This window comes from Rutilus rutilus (genome assembly GCF_951802725.1).
Source record: "Rutilus rutilus genome assembly, chromosome: 10".
NCBI classification, from domain to species: domain Eukaryota; kingdom Metazoa; phylum Chordata; class Actinopteri; order Cypriniformes; family Leuciscidae; genus Rutilus; species Rutilus rutilus.
Genome location: NC_140215.1, coordinates 37,568,462 through 37,588,356, shown reverse-complemented (window position 1 = coordinate 37,588,356; position 19,895 = coordinate 37,568,462). Strand labels below are relative to the sequence as shown.

Genomic DNA, 19,895 nt, shown 5'->3' with positions numbered 1-19,895 from the left:
GAGAATCTCACACAGTACAGTGTGGTGAAACACACACAAGTATGTTTCTGCAGTTGCTGGCATATTTAGGGGTCACTCTAAGTTAGGATACATTAAGAAAATGCTACTTTAAACTAACTCAATTTAATTATGGACAGTGGTTCCATATAACCAAATTAGTTTTAATTACCATTAAATATTTATTTTTAATCAATATAAAATTCTTGCGTTGTGACAACACAACTGACTGAGGAAGAATCTATGAAAAATTGTTATGTCCAACCAACTCAATTTAATCACTTCGCTGTAACTTAAACTGGTTTCGTTTTCTGAACACGTTTTGGTCTAGTAAAAATTCTCCAAATATTTTTCACTGAAGCAACATATTGTTTAGTCCTGTGATTTACATAACATCAAACTATAACTTAGTTTTGTGTTGGCAGTAGTGATACTGGCTTCATCCAGAGCACTACCATATGATGGCTTTATTAACGTGATTTTAATTCTTGTTAGCAGGTCCTCAACCCTATAGCACACACTCGACACTTCACCACAATGATGAAACACTAACATTACAGAATCTTTTAAATACAAACATCATAGAACATAAAACATTAAACAGTCTCTCCATTTTCTCATCTTACTAAATGCTTAAAATAACACTTAATTTAAATATTTACTCTCCTAATTCAGCCCCTTTGGAAAGTCCTGTTTGATTGAGTGTTGCATATGTTACTCAGTGGCGTAGCGCAAACTGCGTTGGCCCACCCACAAGAGTGGAGGCGGGGCCCCTCACCGCATAATTAGATGGGGGATTCACCTTTTCATTCAAAATCGTGAATTAGTACTGTGGAATTTAATAGTATGTAATTATTTCGTATTTATTTATTATGAACTTTTCACAAAAAAAGAAAAAAAGAATAAAAGAAACACCAACAATAAAACAGCAATTACATTAACTTGTTAAAATGCAAGGGAGCACATGACGTCAAAATATTTTATCTATCTGCAATATACAACAAAGATTCATGACGTTTAACATTCAATAAAGGTAATATATATTACCTTTAAAATCCTCCAAAGCGCCCATTTCTCCTAGCATTTTTCTGCGCAAAGTCCTTGACAATGTCTGTTATGTCCATCTGACGCGCGTGCTGTACTTCTTGCTGTCGCCTCCTCTGTAATATTTTCAGTGCTGTGACAGTCATCGTCTGGACCGTGAGATCCGCTTTTAGCATCTGAGTCCATGTCTGGCGTATCATTCACCACAGCCGCGTCCGCGCCCACGTTAGAAGCAGTAATGTCCGTGATGACACTGCTAGCAAACTCCTGAGTAACGTTACCCGTGCTCGTGCTCGCTCTCGCAGCTCCTTCCCGCTGATTTGGAAGAAATATGGATGAAATTTTCGGTAGTTTTGCATTGAATTGCTCTTTTCGGTGTTGGTTAGTCCGTTTTTGAGCTCTGCTGACATATTTTCTTTTACTCATTTTGCGCTCATAAGCTTCACTCTCTAAACAGTTGCGGAAATTCTTAATCGTGATTGGATAACAAGGACAACGGATATGGTCATAATCGCCAAACACGGTAGGCTGCAATTACTACCAAAATAAAAGTCCTATACGTTCACGTTATAAAAACGCTTTAATTATTTATTCGAGTACATTTTTTTGGGGCCCCCCACAACACGGGGCCCCCCACAGTGCGTGCCCTGCGGGCCCGTCCGCTACGCCACTGATGTTACTAACACATGTTCAGAAAATGTAACCAGTCTAAGTTACAGTGAAGTGATTGAATTGAGTTGGTTGGACTATTTTAGACTCTTCCTCAGTCAGTTGTTTTGTCACAACACAAGGATTTTGCATAGATTAAAAACAAACTAAGTTGGTTGTGTGGAACCACTGTCCATAATTGAATTGAGTTAGTTTAAATAGCTTTTTTTTTTTTGTGCATGGTTAGGTTATTTGATTGAAACATGTTATTTCAAATAAAAAGATCAAGTTAAGTCAAAGAGTAACCGTTTAAAATCAGTTTAACATGAAGCAATCACAAAGTTAGTGTCAGTGGGGGAGATTATTGCTATGAGGTCAAGGGTGGAAAGTAGTATTAAAGCAAGTGTGCCTACTCAAAAAAGCTAACCTATTAAGCTAAACCGAAAAGACAAGAAGACAAATTACGTTGCAGTGTCCACTGCTCCCTACAAACCTTCTTAACTATTACTATGGTCTTTGTAATGGTCACATGTGTGCCTCACACTTGTCTATGTATGTCTAGTAATGGGATTTACATTTTTTAAGGTATCTATAAAATCTGGGTTACAATGAGGCACTTAAAGTGGAAGTGAATGGGGCCAATTCCTAAACAGGAAGGATGTAGGGTTGCCAACTTTCTGAAATGGAAATAAGGAACGGGGGGGGGGGGGATCAGGGGTAACGACATGCCCCCACGGAAGAAATTTGTTAAAAATAACCCCTGAAATGATGACTTCTGGTGAATATTGTGGAAACTAATTGATATTTAGATAAATATATTTCATACATTATAGCATATTACAATAGGCCTACAACTTATTAGGCCCAGCCTATATTTTTATAGAATAGCAAGTAGGCCTAATCAATATACAAGACTGAACCACATAGATGTGAAATATAAAGGCTATCATGGTCATTTGGACAACAATGAACCATGGATTTGTTTAGTTTATAATACGTTTTATTTTTAACTTAAACATACAAAATATATCATTCATAACTCATCGGCTTAGACTGCATTTGAAGAAAAATAAACACAACAGTTTTCTGTAGCCTTGTGCGAACTTATGCACTAGAATTAGACTTCTCGAATGTTCTTTCCAGTGCAAAAAATAATATTTTTTATTTAATTAGACAACATTTTAAGTGTAGTGCAAATATCTTTATATAATTATACTTCCATTATAGTTAACTTTCTTTCCAGTGCAAAACAATAATACATTAAAAAACAGCTAATAAAGAAAATATTAAATATTGAACTCAAATACTGCATTCAAGCAACACAACACCTGTATGTATATTTTTGTACTCTCTTCTTTTTCGCCGGCTGCTCGGAGGTAGTCATTTTTACATTTCCCGCTGTTGTCCCTTGTCGTCATCGTTGCTACGATACGTGACTCGCAATGACTGAAACGACCAATTAAAAGGGAACTCTCTGATGACGTTCCAAGATGTTAAAAATGCTACGCTGTCACCATAGACAAACAGAGGGAGAAATTAGTATCTACCGCACCGTCGGGTTTTTTTTTTTTTTTTTCATATCCTACAAATGTCTTCGTTCATAGTCTGATATGTGTCTGTCATGGATTTGCACTGAATTGATTCTCAAAAATACGGAACAAAGTGCATTCCGTATCAGTTCAATACGGAACAAGACTTTTATGTGTCAAATACGGGACGATTCCGTATTATACGGAACGGTTGGCAACCCTAGAAGGATGAGTCAAAATAACTTGTCTGTATTCGTAGTAAAACTGCTGAAACTGTGTATCGATGAGATAGAATTTTCTGGCCTAGGCAGTTTTCCTTTTTGCTTAATGTAATATTATTCATTGCTCTACCATCTGCTCTACTAGCTTTTAGTTTCATGGTTGCGACAAGTTTGTTTATGGTCGCGACAAGTTTGTTTATGGTCCGACAAATAAGTGAATGGGCCACGTATGATTTTCAAGTTGGGGATACTTTATGCCCCCTTTTGCCGACTCTGTAAAGGAAGACCAGACCCTCAACTCCTTTATTTTAGCCAAACTGTGTAGCTTGCCTGCGATTTGAAATCTCACTGAAGATGTTTGAACATCCACTTCATAGGGCACTATCAGACACAAGAGAGAGAGAGAGAGAGAGAGAGAGAGAGCAAGAGATAGAGAGAGAGAGCAAGCAAGAGACATTTGACATTTAAAAAAATCCCTTTATTAATTCAATAACATTTGGGATTTATCTGCATAAACATTTATAAACACAAAAACATAAAAAAAAATTCCTTCTTTTTTTTTTCAATTCCACCTATTTTTTCCAAAACACATTAGAAAATATTTAGATTAAAGCTTCCATTCTCATCAGGTTCACACAAAAAATTATTAAAACCCCAGAGATGAAAAAAAAACCCTGAACATTATGTGTAAGGCAATAAAAAGCATACTCTATCGTTAACCTTTTTTTTATAAAACATTTTGTCAATAAAATAGGATCAGTACACCCACTTTCTTCAGTTTTTTCTAGTACACCAAATTGCCAACTTCACCATTCCATAAAGAAAATTAAGAATAATAACTTTATTCTTGTTTTCTACTGAGTACTTTGGCCCATAAATAAATAAAGAAACATCAAATAAACCCATTAGCTCCAGACTCCAATCCTTCACAAACTGCATCAAGTTTTTCAGGCGATCACATTCCATAAATGTATGAATCACAGTTTCTGATGCATTACAAAAAGGACAACCCTCCCCAACTAAAGGATTCAGTCGTGCTATGTGTCTGTTTGTGGCTAAAACTCCATGTACAATTCTCCACTGCAGATCTCCTACTCTCTTTTCAGTGGGTCTTTTGTACAGGGTCCGCCAGCTACCTTTCGGGGAAGAGCCTGACCTCAACACTAAAGTCCATTTGCTTCCTGTTTGATCTTTAAGGTCTTTATAGTTCATAGTTTTAACACATGCTGTATATAAAGTTCTTTTTGATAAATTATTGAACAACCCCATTTCTGGAGTATTCAGAGATAGCAATTTTGCAGGATCTTCCTCTTGATAATCCTTTTTCATCAATAAGTCAAATTCCGAAAAAGAATATGGCTCTGTATCATCTCCTGTACAAGTCTCTTTGAGAAAATCTTTAGCTGAAAAAAGGAAGTGCAGCTTCTAGGTCTTCTAGCACTCGCTTTGCGAGACGCACAGACCTGAAACCTACTTTGTGAGCAAGTTCTTCAGCTTCAATCCACCCATCTCTTTTTCTTAGATCCCGGAACATGGATATTCCAGCACAAATCAAATTTGACCTTATGGTCTCAGAGTTCAGGATCTCAACAGGAAAAAGAGGATTAAAAAAAGAGATTCGTTAAACAGCCACGGACCTGGTTTTGACCACTCTCTTGAAACAGTAAACAATTGCCATAAATCCAAAATATTGAGGTAAAAAGGGTTAAGTCCACCAAGAGAAGTTCTCATTAGGGTCATGGTGAAAAGCTGTTTATCTAGACCCATTCGTCCAGCCTTGCGTAAAAGAGCACACGTTAGCTCCATCCATCCATGATGCCGGTGATATAATAGGCGCTGAATAGCCTGCAGTCGGAAAGCTGTCAATCTAGCTCGAATATCTATCAATCCCTGTCCCCCTTCTGGAACAGGAAGATAGATGACAGCAGCTCTCAACCAATGCTGACCAGTCCAAAAAAAATTAACAAGTCTCCTTTGAATTTCTTGGATTAACATCACTGGTGGATCCACAACCATCAGTTTATGCCATAGCATTGAGGCAATGAGATTGTTGGCAATCAGTACTCTTCCCCTATGATAACTGGGGTAGCAACCAATTCCACCTAGACAACCTTGCACAGACCTTCTCCACTAAACCCTCCCAATTTTTCTTTTTATATTCCTCTTGACCAAGATATACTCCTAGATATTTCAAACCAAGTGTACCCCATTGAATATTATTAGGGAGTTTTGGCAAAACTATATTGAGGTTTCCAGTAGAACCATACCACACAGCTTCTGTTTTATCCCAGTTAAGCCTAGCTGATGAAGCTCTTTCATAGACGTCTAAAGCCCCCTTTAGATTCTGTACATCTTCCTGTTGTTGAATAATTACAGTAATATCGTCAGCATATGCAGATAATATAATAGACTCTTTTTTTAAACTGCCATTTATAGTTAAACCTTTTAGTTTACGTCTAAGCATACACAATAGGGGTTCAATCGCCAAACTGTACAGTTGGCCAGACATTGGGCAGCCTTGTCTGATTCCTTTTTGTATTTTAACTGGTACACTTAAACCACCTCCTATTTTTATCATACTCACGGATCCTTTATACAACAATTTTATCCATGATATTAAACTATCGCCAAAACCAAAGCACTTTAACACATGAAACAAATACAGATGATCCACCCGATCAAATGCTTTTTCTTGGTCAAGAGATATTAGACCAGCACTAACATTGTACATTCTTAAATATTCTAAAAGATCTCTCATTAAAAACAAATTATCATAAATACATCTTTTAGGAACACAATAAGACTGATCTTCATGAACCAACGAGCCTAACACCGTCTTAAGACGATTTGCAATTGATTTAGACAATATCTTATAATCAGAGTTAAGAACAGCAACAGGTCTCCAGTTTTTAAGAAAACACAAATCTCCTTTCTTTGGAAGAAGAGAAAGGACTGCCCTTTGACAACTTTTAGGCAGTTCCTTCAGTTTATAACTTTCTTCAAGGACTTTAAAGAAGTCCTGTCCAATTATTCCCCAAAAAGATTTGTAGAATTCTGCGGTAAGTCCATCAAGGCCTGGTACTCGACCAGTTGAGAGTTGTTTTACTGCATCAGTTACTTCTTCAAAGGTAAAGTTGGAGTCTAGAAAAAGTCTTTCATCTTCTTTCAAAATTGGTAAATCCTTAAAAAGTTCACTTGTTGTATTCAAATCAATGTCTTCTTTTGCAAATAATTTAGAATAAAAATCAACAGCAGTTCTTCTCATCATTAAAGGATCTGAAGTAATACTTCCATCATGTCTTCGTAAACAATGCATATAATTATTATGAACAACCTTCTTTTCCAAATTAAAAAAATATTTTGTAGGTGCATCCATATCATTAATGGAAATAAACCGTGCTTTAACAAGTGCTGATTTCACTTTTTCATGTAAAATACCTCTTAATTCATGTTTTTTGGATATCAAATTGTCTTGGACACCCATATCATTCTTATCAATCAAAGAAACATTAAATTAGAAGAAGATATTTCTGCATTATGACACTTTCCTTTTTAAACTAATCCAAGCTTGTGATGAATATTGTTGGCAGAAAAGCTTAATTTGAACTTTTCCCACCTCCCACCATTGAAGAAGATTTTCATAATTACTTTTTTGTTCTGTCCAATGGTTCCAAAAAAGGTTAAATTTTTCATGGAAATCAAGATTCTCTAATAGTTTATTATTAAATCTCCAATAAGAATAATGAGGGGTTGTTTGTGTTACAATCATTTTTAAAGAAATTAAATGATGATCTGAAATAGAACTTGGGCTTATATGCGTCTCTTCTATTCTACTGCACATTGTATTCTTGACATAAAATCTATCTAAACGTGCTGCACTGATCCTATTCTCGGTCACTTTAATCCATGTATATTGTTTAACTGCTTTATTTCTCTCTCTCCAAATATCAATAAATCCAAATTGTGTGGTAATCTCTCTTAAAGATACTGCTGACAAAAAATGAGGCTCTTCTCCATTTCTATCGCAAGTAAAATCCAAAGTACAGTTCCAATCACCTCCAATTACTAAAAAATCTTCATTTATAAAAGAGGAAACTACATCTTTAAGCTTAAGAAAAAAAGCTATTCTTTCTCTACCCGTTGTAGGAGCATAAACATTTATTAACCCAAAAACTCTATTTTTTATTTCTACTCTGAGAGCAAGTAGGCGTCCTTTCACTGCCTCACTTTTAGACAAAATTTTAACTTTACATCTGGGTGAAAATAATATTGCCACCCCTGCACTAAAGTTGGTGCCATGACTCAAGACATGATCTCCCTCCCACCACATCCCCAAATCAGATTCATTTTCTTCATTACTATGCGTTTCTTGTAGAAACACAACTTGAGTTTCTTTCAAATTTAAACATTCTTTTAATAAAGGCCATTTACTTCTATCCCTTGCCCCATTTATATTTAAGGATCCTATTTTAAGAAACTCCATAAACAGGGGAAAGGAAAAAAAGAAAGAAAGAAAGAAACACAGAAAAGGCCAGACCTCCATGTGCATTTATTTCGAACTTGTTCTAGTAGACCTACGTTTGCCCTTCATCTTTTTAATTTTTTGTCTGACTGCGGTCAAATATTTCTTTAATCTGAACCTTTTTTGCTGTGACAAAACCTCAACATCACATTCTTTACGAGCTTTCATAACGGATGCGATAAACTTCTCTAGGTCAGGAAAGACCTCTTCGACATCAACACTCTTTCCCTTAGTTTCATCCAGGAAACTATTTATCTGTTCAACAGAATAAAAATCTCCATATCTACCGACGTCTACATCAATGCATGAATCATCATCTCTAATGCTCTCGTCTTCGGACTCTTTTTCCGCTTCATCATTTGAACCTGTAAATTCCTCTCGCATTCTATCGTCTTTGAAGCTTAAAGCACCAGTAACAACACAACCAATTGGCGAAACTTCTTCGTTTGTACCCTCAGTACTTCCAGACGCGTTCTCACTCACGTCTACTCTATCACTAACCTCATTTTCTCCTTTTGCTTCTCCATCCTCTTTCCGAGCACCTGCGTCACTCAACGGCTTTCCCACCGCAGTCGCTCCACTACTCGCACCAGCCAAACCTGACGGCCCTGCTTCTTCCTCGGCCCGTTGTTTATGAGGGCACAGCAATCTCTTATGGCCGATATCGCCACACTCAAAGCAACGCAATGTATCAGTACTCGCGTAAACCATATACGAGCTCTCTCCACATGTCACTCGGAACGAAACATCCAGTGTTTTAGAAGGAGCGGTCAAAAACATAAACGCTTGTCGTCTAAAAGACAATACATGCTTAAGTTCGCTAGATCTACAACCCAAAGGAATCGTTTTTACAGCACTAGCCATCTTTCCGAACCGAGTTAATTCTCGCACAATCGCGTCATCTTTGATAAAAGGAGGTACGTTAGAGATTGTGACTTTTGTAGCTGGAGCAAAAAGAGGTGTAACGGGTACAAACGTTTCTTTCACCCAAATGCCACTTTCAATTATCTTGATTACTAGTTGTTCGTTTTTTAAAAAGACGACAACTGCCTTGTTCATGCGAGAAGCAGAAATAATGTTTTCATGGCCTACCTGTTGTCCTGTTGCTAATATCACCTCCTCAATCGCTGTACCTGCCTCGGGAACGCACCTGAAACCATTCTTAAGCGACAGAGATGGCTCTTCCACCGCAGGGAGAGAAGCCATCCCGCTTTACTAAACGAAAAAAACGCCTCACAAAATTAAAATATAACCAGTGATCTAGAAAGTGAGAAAAAAATATATAAAAAAGAAAATAAATCCTATGAAAAAACAAAAGTAGAAAAAAAGTTTTAACTATAAGAAAAAACTTAAGAAACTTCACGCTCTCACACGTGCCCCTCACACACCGCACTCACGCACTCACTCCCAGCATGCAACACCAGAGAGAGAGAGAGAGAGAGAGAGAGAGAGAGAGCAAGCAAGAGAGAGAGAGAGAGAGAGAGAGAGCAAGAGATAGAGAGAGAGAGAGAGAGAGAGAGCAAGAGATAGAGAGAGAGAGAGACCTTTAAAATCTGATTTATTTTACAATACATTTTTCAAAACATAATCAAAAAAGAAATAATATATAATCAAACACCTTAAAACATTATTCAAGCACCTTAAAAAACAAACAAAAAAACAAACAAAAAAAGCAAATACAACATAAATTCTCTTTTATAACACTCCAAAACTTAACTGATAACCTTGCCCTTCACTGGGCTTACACAACACACTTTCCGTTCCCCACATCAGAAAAAAGGCCTCAATATCATTGATCATTTCATAATAAGCAAACTCCAGCATCAAGCGTCCCTTTATAAAACCTTTTAACATATGCACTGGATCTACTCCACTTAAATTAAGAACCTTGTTTTTCCTGGTTAACCAAATTGCCATCTTTGCTTTACCAAAAATAAAATTCAGTAATACAACTTTTTGTTTTTTTGCAACACTATATTTTGGTCCAAATATAAATAACCCATTAGTAAACAAAAAGCCTAACCTTTGGCAAACTTCTTTTAACAACCAAAAAAGTCCACTTAATCTTGAACATTCAACAAAAAGATGATTAACTGTTTCAGATTCCCCACAAAAACTACACTCTACACTATGCAAAGGATCCAGATGTGCTTTGTATCTGTTTGTGGCTATTGCCCAATGTACAATCCGCCACTGAAAATCACCTATTCTTTTCTCAGTGGGCTTCTTGTACAGGGACCTCCAACTACCTTTCGGGGAAGATCCCTGCTCAGCCACTCCGATCCACTTTGACTCGATCACTTTGTCAAGAGCTCTTAGATTAAGAGTCTTAACACAAATCATATACAGGGCTTTTTTGGAAAGAAGTTCAAAGTTTCCAAGTTCAGGTGTTCTAAAAGTCAATAGACTCCCTTCAGTCTCTTCCCAATCTCCCACTTCCGCAGACACACGTATTTCAGGGAATAATCCATCAAAGTTCTCCAAATGTAATATCCGAAGACACAAAAGATTCTTTATTTCCTCCAGCAATCTTTGAAGAACTCGAAGAGACCGAATGTCTGTTTTAAGATGCAATTCTTCCGCTGTAATCCACTGGTTGTTAATCTTTAAATGTCCAATTTTACAAATGCCAGCTTTTATCAGATTATTACGTAGAGTGCCTGAATTCAGCAGTTCAGTCGACAAAAGTCCATTAAAAAACAAAGGTTCTTCCAAAGTCCAGACATTAACTCTTTCCACAGAAAAAATCTGCCACACTTGTAAAGCTGAAGCATAAAAAGATGTGAGTCCGTTAAGGTCCATATTCTTCAAGTCCATTAAGAACAGATGCCTGTCGAGACCCAGACGACCCACCCTCCTCAAGAGGGCACACACCACTTCCATCCAGTTCTGATCCTGATGGTAAAGAAATTGTTGGACAGTCTTAAGACGAAAAGCCGCATACCTGGATTTTAGTTCAATTAGGCCTTGTCCTCCTTCATGAACTGGTAGATACAAGACTGCCTCTTTCACCCAGTGCTTTCCAGTCCAGAAAAAATTAACAAGAACTCTCTGGATATCCACAAAAAAGTCCATTGGTGGGTCCAGAACATTTAGCCTGTGCCACAGGGTGGATGCCACTAAATTGTTGATAACCAGTACTCTTCCCCTATACGATAGCTGAGGCAGCAACCAGTTCCATTTAGACAACTTAGCACATACTTTATCCTTTACATTCTCCCAATTCTTCTTTTTAAACTCTTCACTTCCTAAATAAATCCCTAAAAATTTGAAACCTATTTTTCCCCATTTTACATTTTCAGGAATAACTGGTAAAACTTCTGTTGAATGTTCAAGACACCACAAAGCTTCCGTTTTACTCCCATTTAACTTAGCAGATGATGCCTTTTCATATAAACATAGACACTTACTAATTGTGTTTACATCTTTTTGGTTCTTGATAAAAACAGTGATATCATCTGCATATGCAGTCAGCTTGATTTCATTATGAATACTGTTTCCTATACATATACCAGACACATTTCTCCTAAATAAACACAACAAAGGTTCAACTGCTAATGCATACAACTGACCAGACAAAGGGCACCCCTGTCTGATTCCCCTTTGCATTTGAATTGGTGAATTTATATCTCCTCCAATTTTCACTAAACATGAAGCATTTGTATACAAAGTCTTAATCCAGGATAAAAAACCATCACCACAACCAAAAGCTTTTAGTGTTCTAAATAAATACTCATGATCTACACGATCAAATGCCTTCTCTTGGTCTAACGAAAGAAGACCTAAATTAATACCATTTAATTTACAATAATCCAGTAAATCTCTCACCAGAAAAATATTATCATAAATAGTTCTATCCGGAATACAATACGATTGATCCTTATGAATGATATTACCCAAAACACACTTCAATCTATTGACCAAAACTTTTGCCAGAATTTTATAATCAGTAGTGAGAATGGAAACGGGTCTCCAGTTCTTCATGAGACTTATGTCTCCTTTTTTGGGAATCAGAACAAGAACAGCCCTCTGACAACTCCTGGGAAGGTATTGTTCCTCATAACATTTCTGTACCACCTCATAGAAGTCTTTACCTATGATTCCCCACATGACTTTATAGAATTCCCCCGGCAGACCATCAATACCTGGTGCACGACCAGGCTTCAACTGTTGTACTGCTTCAGTAAGTTCTTGAAAAGAAAAAACACTGTCCAAGCTTTCTCGCTGTTTTTCATTAAGAGTAGGAAGTTGTTCAATCAAGTCCGATGTACTTTGTGAATCACAGTTTTCAGCTCTAAAGAGTTCTGTATAAAAGTCCACAGCAATTTTCCTCATCTTCTTTGGGTCAGATGTTTTAGACCCATCTGGGTATGTCAGACAATGCATAACACTCTGCTTTTTTGAAACTTTTTCAAGATTAAAAAAATAAGTAGTTGGCGCATCCATATCGCGTACAGACAAAAAACGTGACCTTATAAGTGCCCCCTTAGCTTGCACTTGTAAAAGAGATGTAAGAGTATTCTTTCTCTCACTTAAGTTCTCAGTCATTACAGTGTCTGGTTGCAGCACCACATTCGAAGTAATCTGTACAATTTCCTTTTCTAATTCGTTGATTTTTCTCTTAATTTGTGTTGTAGAGAAAGAAGAAAACTGTTGACAAAAAATTCTAATTTGTGTTTTACCCAATTCCCACCACTGAATTAAGTTTTCATATTCTCCTTTCTGAGAAACCCAAAACCCCCAAAACCCCCAAAAACATTTAAATCTCTCAATAAAGTCTTTCTCCTGAAATAAACGTACATTCAATTTCCAGTAAAGACTTTTGCACTGAGTTTGTGACAAAGTAAAATTACAAGAAAAAAAATGGTGATCTGAAAAACTACATGGTACAATGTTCGCAGCCACAATCCTGTTATTAGTTCTCTTACAAACATAGAATCTATCTAATCTAGCTGCACTTATTCTCCCTTGTGAAATTTTTACCCAAGTATATTTTTTTACTTTTAAATTCCTCTCTCTCCACACATCCAACAAATTGTTTTGAAAGATAACATTTTTTAACAAAGCAGGTGATTCAAAATCTGGTTCAGTATTATTCCTATCTAATGTAAAATCAACTGTACAATTCCAGTCACCTCCTACTAATAGGAAATCATCAACATTTACATTTCTCAAATATTCACTCAGTCTTTTAAATAGAATAATTCTATCTGCACTTCTGTTTGGAGCATAAATATTAACAAATATAAAATTGAATTCATCAATTTTTGTTTTTACAACAAGAAGGCGACCTTTTTCTAATTCTACACTTGACAAAACATCAACATTGAGGTAAGGTGAAAAAAGTATGGCTACCCCAGCACTTAAATTGGTTCCATGGCTTAAAGAGTAACTGCCCTCCCAACACAATCCCCAATCTGCCTCATTACTCTCATCACTATGAGTTTCTTGTAAAAAAGTAACATGCGATTCTTTAAGCTTAAGAAACTCAGTTAATAAACCTCGTTTTTCTCTACTCCTCGCTCCATTAACATTTAAAGAACTAACTCTTAAGATTTGCATGGTAAAGGAAGGGAAGAGAAACAAGAAAGAAAAAAGACAGAAAAAGAAATAGATAAGAGCAGCACCCATAGCCATGTGAACCTATTTAATCTTTCTCTTTCCTTTTAAACTTTTACGAACTACTGTAGCCAGTTTCTTCAGACGAAATCTTTTTTGTTTTGATATGACGTCACTACCTACACTCTTCTGAACACTCATAACTGACCTCAAGAATTTAGCAGCATCAGGAAAAAACTTCAGGACATCTACTTTCTGTCCTTTTGTTTGATCCAGAAAATCATTAACTTCTTCCACAGTATACAAATCCCCAGATGATTGACTCAACTCAAACTCAGAAACTTCTGAACAACTGTCACTATCACATCTTGATTCATCTACACACACATCATCATCGTCATTCTCAACAAATTGTAAACCACTTCCACTTCCATATCCTTGCCACATATATTACTCTGATCAACAACTCCTGAAACATCAAGCACTTTAGGAGAAGAAGAGTCACTCACCTCTGATCTTGACATTGGCTCCTTATCTGACTCAACCTGTCCTTCTGAAAGCTGTATGTTCTCAGGGGAATGAGAAGGCCTACGTCCACTGTTAGTTGGGCTTTTATCCTGAGTCTCCTCGGTTTGTTTTTCGTTTTGTACTTTTTGTTTTTTCTTTTTCGATTGCGCCGACATTTCTTTTAAAAGCGTGGGTCTTTTTTCAGTTTTGTCAGTTTTACCGCGATCCGACTGATTTCTCATTTCAATGTTTTCAGTCTCTGCACTTTTCTCCTCATTTTGTTTTCTGTGAGGACAAAACAATTTCTTGTGACCTAAGTCCCCACATTCAAAACATCTCATGCTTTCCGTTGTTGCGAAAATCATGTAAGAGCTTTCACCGTGTTGTATACGGAAAGACACTTCCAAAAACTTTGTCTGTGCTTGCAAAAACATGAAAACCTGTCTCCGAAAAGACGTTACGTGCTTCAGTGCATCGTTCTTACAGCCGAGCGGAACAGCTCTAATTTCGCTTGCAAATTTACCAAAGCGACTTAGTTCTTTTATTATCGCTTCGTTTTTTATAAACGGGGGCGCATTCGAGATTATGACACGCGTTGCAGGGGAACGCAGAGGTGTCACCTGTACAAACGTGTCCGACATTTCTATTCCACTCTCCACAAGCACATTCACAAATTTCTCATCTTCTAAAAACACAACAACGGCCTTGTTCATCCTAGACGCCGAAACAATCTTATCATGGCCAACAATCTTTCCCATAGCCATAAGTACATCCTCCACCGTACAAATTTGATCGGGAAAACATTTGCAACCATTTCCAATGGAGAAAACCGGCGTACCCTCATTAGAAGGCGAGGCCATGTTTATCGTCCACGAATGGATGCAACCACAATAAAAAACAAATTCTTACAACTTCACAATTAATTTTAAACTACGGTAAGAAAAAAACCCCATAAAGTATGGAAAAAAAAGAGAAAAATGTAGAGATCAATCAAACACCTCACACTCCTCACCACGCCAAACACGCACATGCGCACGAGAGAGAGAGAGAGAGGGAGAGAGAGAGAGAGAGAGAGAGAGAGAGAGAGAGAGAGAGAGAGAGAGAGAGAGAGAGAGCAAGAGATAGATAGAGAGAGAGAGAGAGAGAGAGAGCTTAACACCCTGTTATGTTTGTTAGGATCATTATAATGACCTGTTTCCCTCATGGACATCAAATCAAACATTCATTATCAGGGGAGAGTGTGGCTGAAAATGTAAAAATCAAAAGCAAAAACAAGGAGTGTATTTCTATCTCCGTTTGTTTTTCCCTTTTTAAGTGAACAGACAACGTGTCTAGCAAAACCATTTTGTAGTGTCTCTTCAGATCAAGTTGTTCAGGTGTCAAACCGGTGGTTACGGTGGCGAAAGGGAACATGTGACATTGTTTTATTGGCAGTGATATAGCCGGGGAATGTAGCGTCGGTTCCAGACAGCAGCTAGAGCTCAATCAAAGCTATAAAACACACACTGTAAAAAAAAAAGTGTAATTTTACAGGTAATTGTCTGTATTTTTTTACAGAATTTTACCGTTTTGTCATTATACAGCAAATATCTGTAAAATAAAAGGCATTTGCTGTAATTTAAAGGTCCATTGTTAAATTTACAGGTAATTGCTTGTATTTTAGTTTTACAGCAATTTTACGTTTTTTAAAAGGAACTTGTCTGTATTTTTACAGAGTTATGTGTAATTTTACAGAAATTAAGTAATATTTTACAGATTTTTTCTGTGAAATTAGAAAACAAAGAAAAGAAGGTATAACTGCGGAAATCAGCATCTATTCAATATGTTTTCCTTACAGACAGATTATTAAGCATGTGGGGGTTAAAGTGAGGTTTTTTTTAAGGTTAAATAAAAGTATTTGTACCATAGACTGTGATTTGTACAAACAGTACCCTACATAGACTACAGTAGGCCTGAATTATTTTTTATTTCACATTTTATTTTATACTCATTTTGATCATTATTATTCTCAGTATAATAATCTAGTATAGTAAAGTGTAATAATAAACAGTCTTATTCTCCCATAATTTCATGTATATTTTATAAATATTTTTCCAAATCTCTGTTGCTTCACATTCAGGGCTTTGTGTGTGTGTTTGAGTGCGCGCGCGCGATGACGCAGATTCAAATTAATTTCCGCTGTTTACTCCCGCCCACAACGGTTAAGGTTAGCTGATCCGTCGAGTTTGGGCAAGCGGGAGATTTGAATTCAGTCTACTCTCGTGAAGTGGATTGTGAGATCAGTGGTTCAAAGCAATCGTATTCATCAAGAACAGCCGTGAGCAGGAGCTCGTCAGTCAGTCCGTTTGGATTCTTCGGAAATAACGCCCTTTTCAGTGAGCCTTGTTCGTCACAGCGGACATCATGCCAACCGATCACCGGCTGAGGTAAGAGTCTCATTATACTAAGTTACATGTGAACGATATTTTATATTACATTTGTGTTAAGTTTACAGGTTTCAAGCTAACGTTAGCATTCTTAAATGATGTTCAGTTAACTGGCGAGAGCTGGAGGCCAAAACACTGAAAATGTAACGTTAGCATGCGTCTTTACATTTTCCATCTGTTTTAAGAAAGATCAGTTGAACCCACATCTCAAAAGACCTAAAACGAGCTTTCGTAGACATGTTATAGGCTACATATCAAAGTCCGTTTAATTGTCTATAAAATCTTCGTTAATACGCGATAGTAGGCCTATCTGTCAGTAAATCAATCTCTTAAATGGCGGGACATTTTGAAACACTGTCTGGAAGCTGAAAACTCTTCTCTTAAAAATATCCTTGGTTTTAATTATAGTAAAATTATAGTAACCATGTCTTTGGCAGATTTTTATTACCATTTTTAATAACCACAGTTATACTACAAATAGGCCTAACGTTACATGTTTGTTTGTTTTTTAGTTTTTTCTTTGTGGTTAAACCATAGTTAATTTTCGTAAGGGTTAACGTGGCTATCAAGACTGTTAAGAAAACAAATTCAGTAAATACTGTACTTGATACAGGAAAGCACATGAGACTAGAATATGAACCCAACATGATAAATTGCATATTCTGGCTGCATCTGCTTGCCAACACGTAACGTTAGCTATAGAATGCATACATGTGCATATATTACATTTACATTTTTACATTTATTCATTTAGCTGACGCTTTTATCCAAAGCGACTTACAATTGCTATATATGTCAGAGGTCGCACGCCTCTGGAGCAACTAGGGGTTAAGTGTCTTGCTCAGGGACACATTGGTGTCTCACAGTGGATTCGAACCCGGGTCTCTCACACCAAAGGCATGTGTCTTATCCATTGCGCTACACCACCCCGCTTATATTAGGCTTATAAAATAAAAGTTGATAGAATGTTTGTGTTCTGATGAAGAAATGAACTTATCTACATTTTGGATGACCTGGGGTCATCATAGTAGCCTTTTTCATAGGATACTTTTGATCATTGGTTATGAAAATTGCATTGATCCAGATGAACAGACAGTTACACCCCTAACGTTAGGTGTCTCAGCTCAAAACATCACTGTTAGCCTTTCCTGCTCAGCTTCCAGATCATAGTCAGTTGAGGTTTTGCATTGTCCCAGTGGAACATATTCTGACATGTGTAAATGTAATGCTGAGTTGTAAAAAATTGTTTTTGTTTTTTTGTGATTTCAGGTCAAGTGGAAAGCAGAATGATCATGGCAAACAAGGTATGGGAAGTCTACAATGGCCGAGTCTTCTGATTCCATATGATTGCACTAAAAGTGGCAGAACATTTAATTTGTTTTATACTGTATTTTCCCATGTGAATATTCATTTGATCCTTGTGAGGCCACTGGAGCTGCACAAGGTTTGGTTTTACTACAGTAAGACCACGATTGTGTTAGATTCCACCCATCTATTTATTTATTATTATTTTTTTATTTATTTTTTGTAGTGTAACTAGGCTCTGTCATTTAGAAACATGACTTTTCCTATCACTTAATGACACATATCTCTACCTTTCATTCCAGCCAGAGGATCTGACGGTTGCTGCTCGCATCTCAGCCTACCTGATGGAAAATTCTTCCTTCACCTTCAACTCAACCTTGCCAAGACAGAACTGCTTATGGTTTCAGCCAAACCATGCGATCCTGCTGATTTGCCTTATACAACATCAGAAAGATCTGGCCCTTCCTATCGGAGCCACACAACTCCTTGTCTAAGCTCTTGTTCTATCCAGACTGGACTATTGTAATGCTCTCCTGGCAGGCCTTCCAGCATCAGTCAAACCTCTGCAACTGATCCAGATGCTGCAGCAAGACCTAAACTCACTGCTTCAGATCTGTGTGTCTCCAGAAGCTTGTGTTCTGCAAGTGAACGGTGCCTTGTGGTGCCATCATCCCAAAGAGACACAAAATCACTTTCACTGACCTTTCCCTGGACTGTTCCCTGCTGGTGGGATGACCTGCCCAACTCAACACATTTTCAAGAAACTGCTAAAGATCCATCTTTTCATAAACACTTGACCCAATAATACTAAATCTTTGTTTTAATAATAAATAAATGAACTTGTGTACTGTGCTACACTAACTGGGACTTGTCGCTGCACTTGTTGCTTCTATTGTTCTCTTAATTTTAAGTCACTTTGGATAAAATGTAATTGTAAATATTTGAAATAAGTTATATTAGAGTATAAAGGCATACAGCAATTGTCTTTTAATGTGGATATTTTTACATGTTCTAAATGATATACTAAGCCTGTATTTCCTATCATTCACGTATCTTGATGTTCAGTGTTTGTTTAATGAGTAATACTGTAAATGTGCAGGTATTCCGTACTTGTACGTTTAGTTAATTTAACAGACATTGACTGTACATTTGCTATTATTAAGTACTTAATTAGAGATTGGTCAAAGTTGTGAAACTGGATCTGCAAAAAAATAAAACTGTAAATATACAAACTTTGTACTTGAATTTATGTACTTATTACATTTTTATACATAACTTCATAGTTATTTTACACAGAAAAACTATATATTAAAAGATAATTACTGTAGATAGACAGAGCATTATTATAAAATAAATTTATAAACCCCTAAATTTACAGTTTAACCTTAAAGTTAAATGTTCTTTTTATGTAATTTGACATAATTTATCTGTTTTTCCAGGGTTTAATAAGCCATTATTAACAGTAATGTACTGTAATTTAATTAATTTTGACCGTAAAGTCAATTCTGTATTTTTACGGTTTTTGCCTGTAATTTTGTGAAATGGTTATTTGCTGTAATTTAACGGAACCCGTCTGGAAACTTTGCTGCCAGAGATTTACCGTTTTTTTACGGGATTTTTTTTTACAGTGCAGCTTACTCTGACACACACACACACACACACACACACACACACACACACACACACACCTATCAACCACACTCTTTGTCTTTGGCTCGCTTGGTCTCATGGTTATTGCATGTGATTTAACGCTTATGAAGGGAGCCGAAGAAGAGAGAAAACGTAGGATAAAGAAAAGAGTGTTTCATAATATTGTCCACTTCCTTCTGCTCTAAAATCCCCAAAGATTCCTGTTGACCAAACGGCTCAGATAAATCTGATCACTCTTTACACAGAGCCTGTTGGTGTCTCTTTACATTCTGCTTAGCCGGGACTTGGTTTCTCACTCTGACCTTGTCCTCTGTCAAGAGCTTCTCCTGCTGATCATCTTAAACACAATGGCATGATTAATAATGAAGAAAGAGAGGAGAGAGAGATCCCACGGGAACATAGATGGGAGGGCACTTAAAAATAGTGTCAAATGCTAAAACGATAAGAGGTTAGACTTTTAGGTTGTGAGCTATTTGTGCATGGAGGA

The 19,895-nt window shown here is 36.8% G+C and overlaps 1 protein-coding gene and 1 long non-coding RNA gene across 7 annotated transcripts in view; one reads left to right on the top strand and one right to left on the bottom strand.

The window, feature by feature from the left end:
- The window catches only part of marco (macrophage receptor with collagenous structure), a 444,814-nt gene that overhangs the window by 99,586 nt on the left and 325,333 nt on the right, over window positions 1-19,895 (bottom strand). The window lies entirely within an intron of this gene.
- On the top strand, window positions 16,272-18,963 carry LOC311298815. Its single transcript, XR_014629003.1, has 3 exons — window positions 16,272-16,453; window positions 17,723-17,757; window positions 18,061-18,963. It is a non-coding gene; the product is annotated as an uncharacterized lncRNA (long non-coding RNA).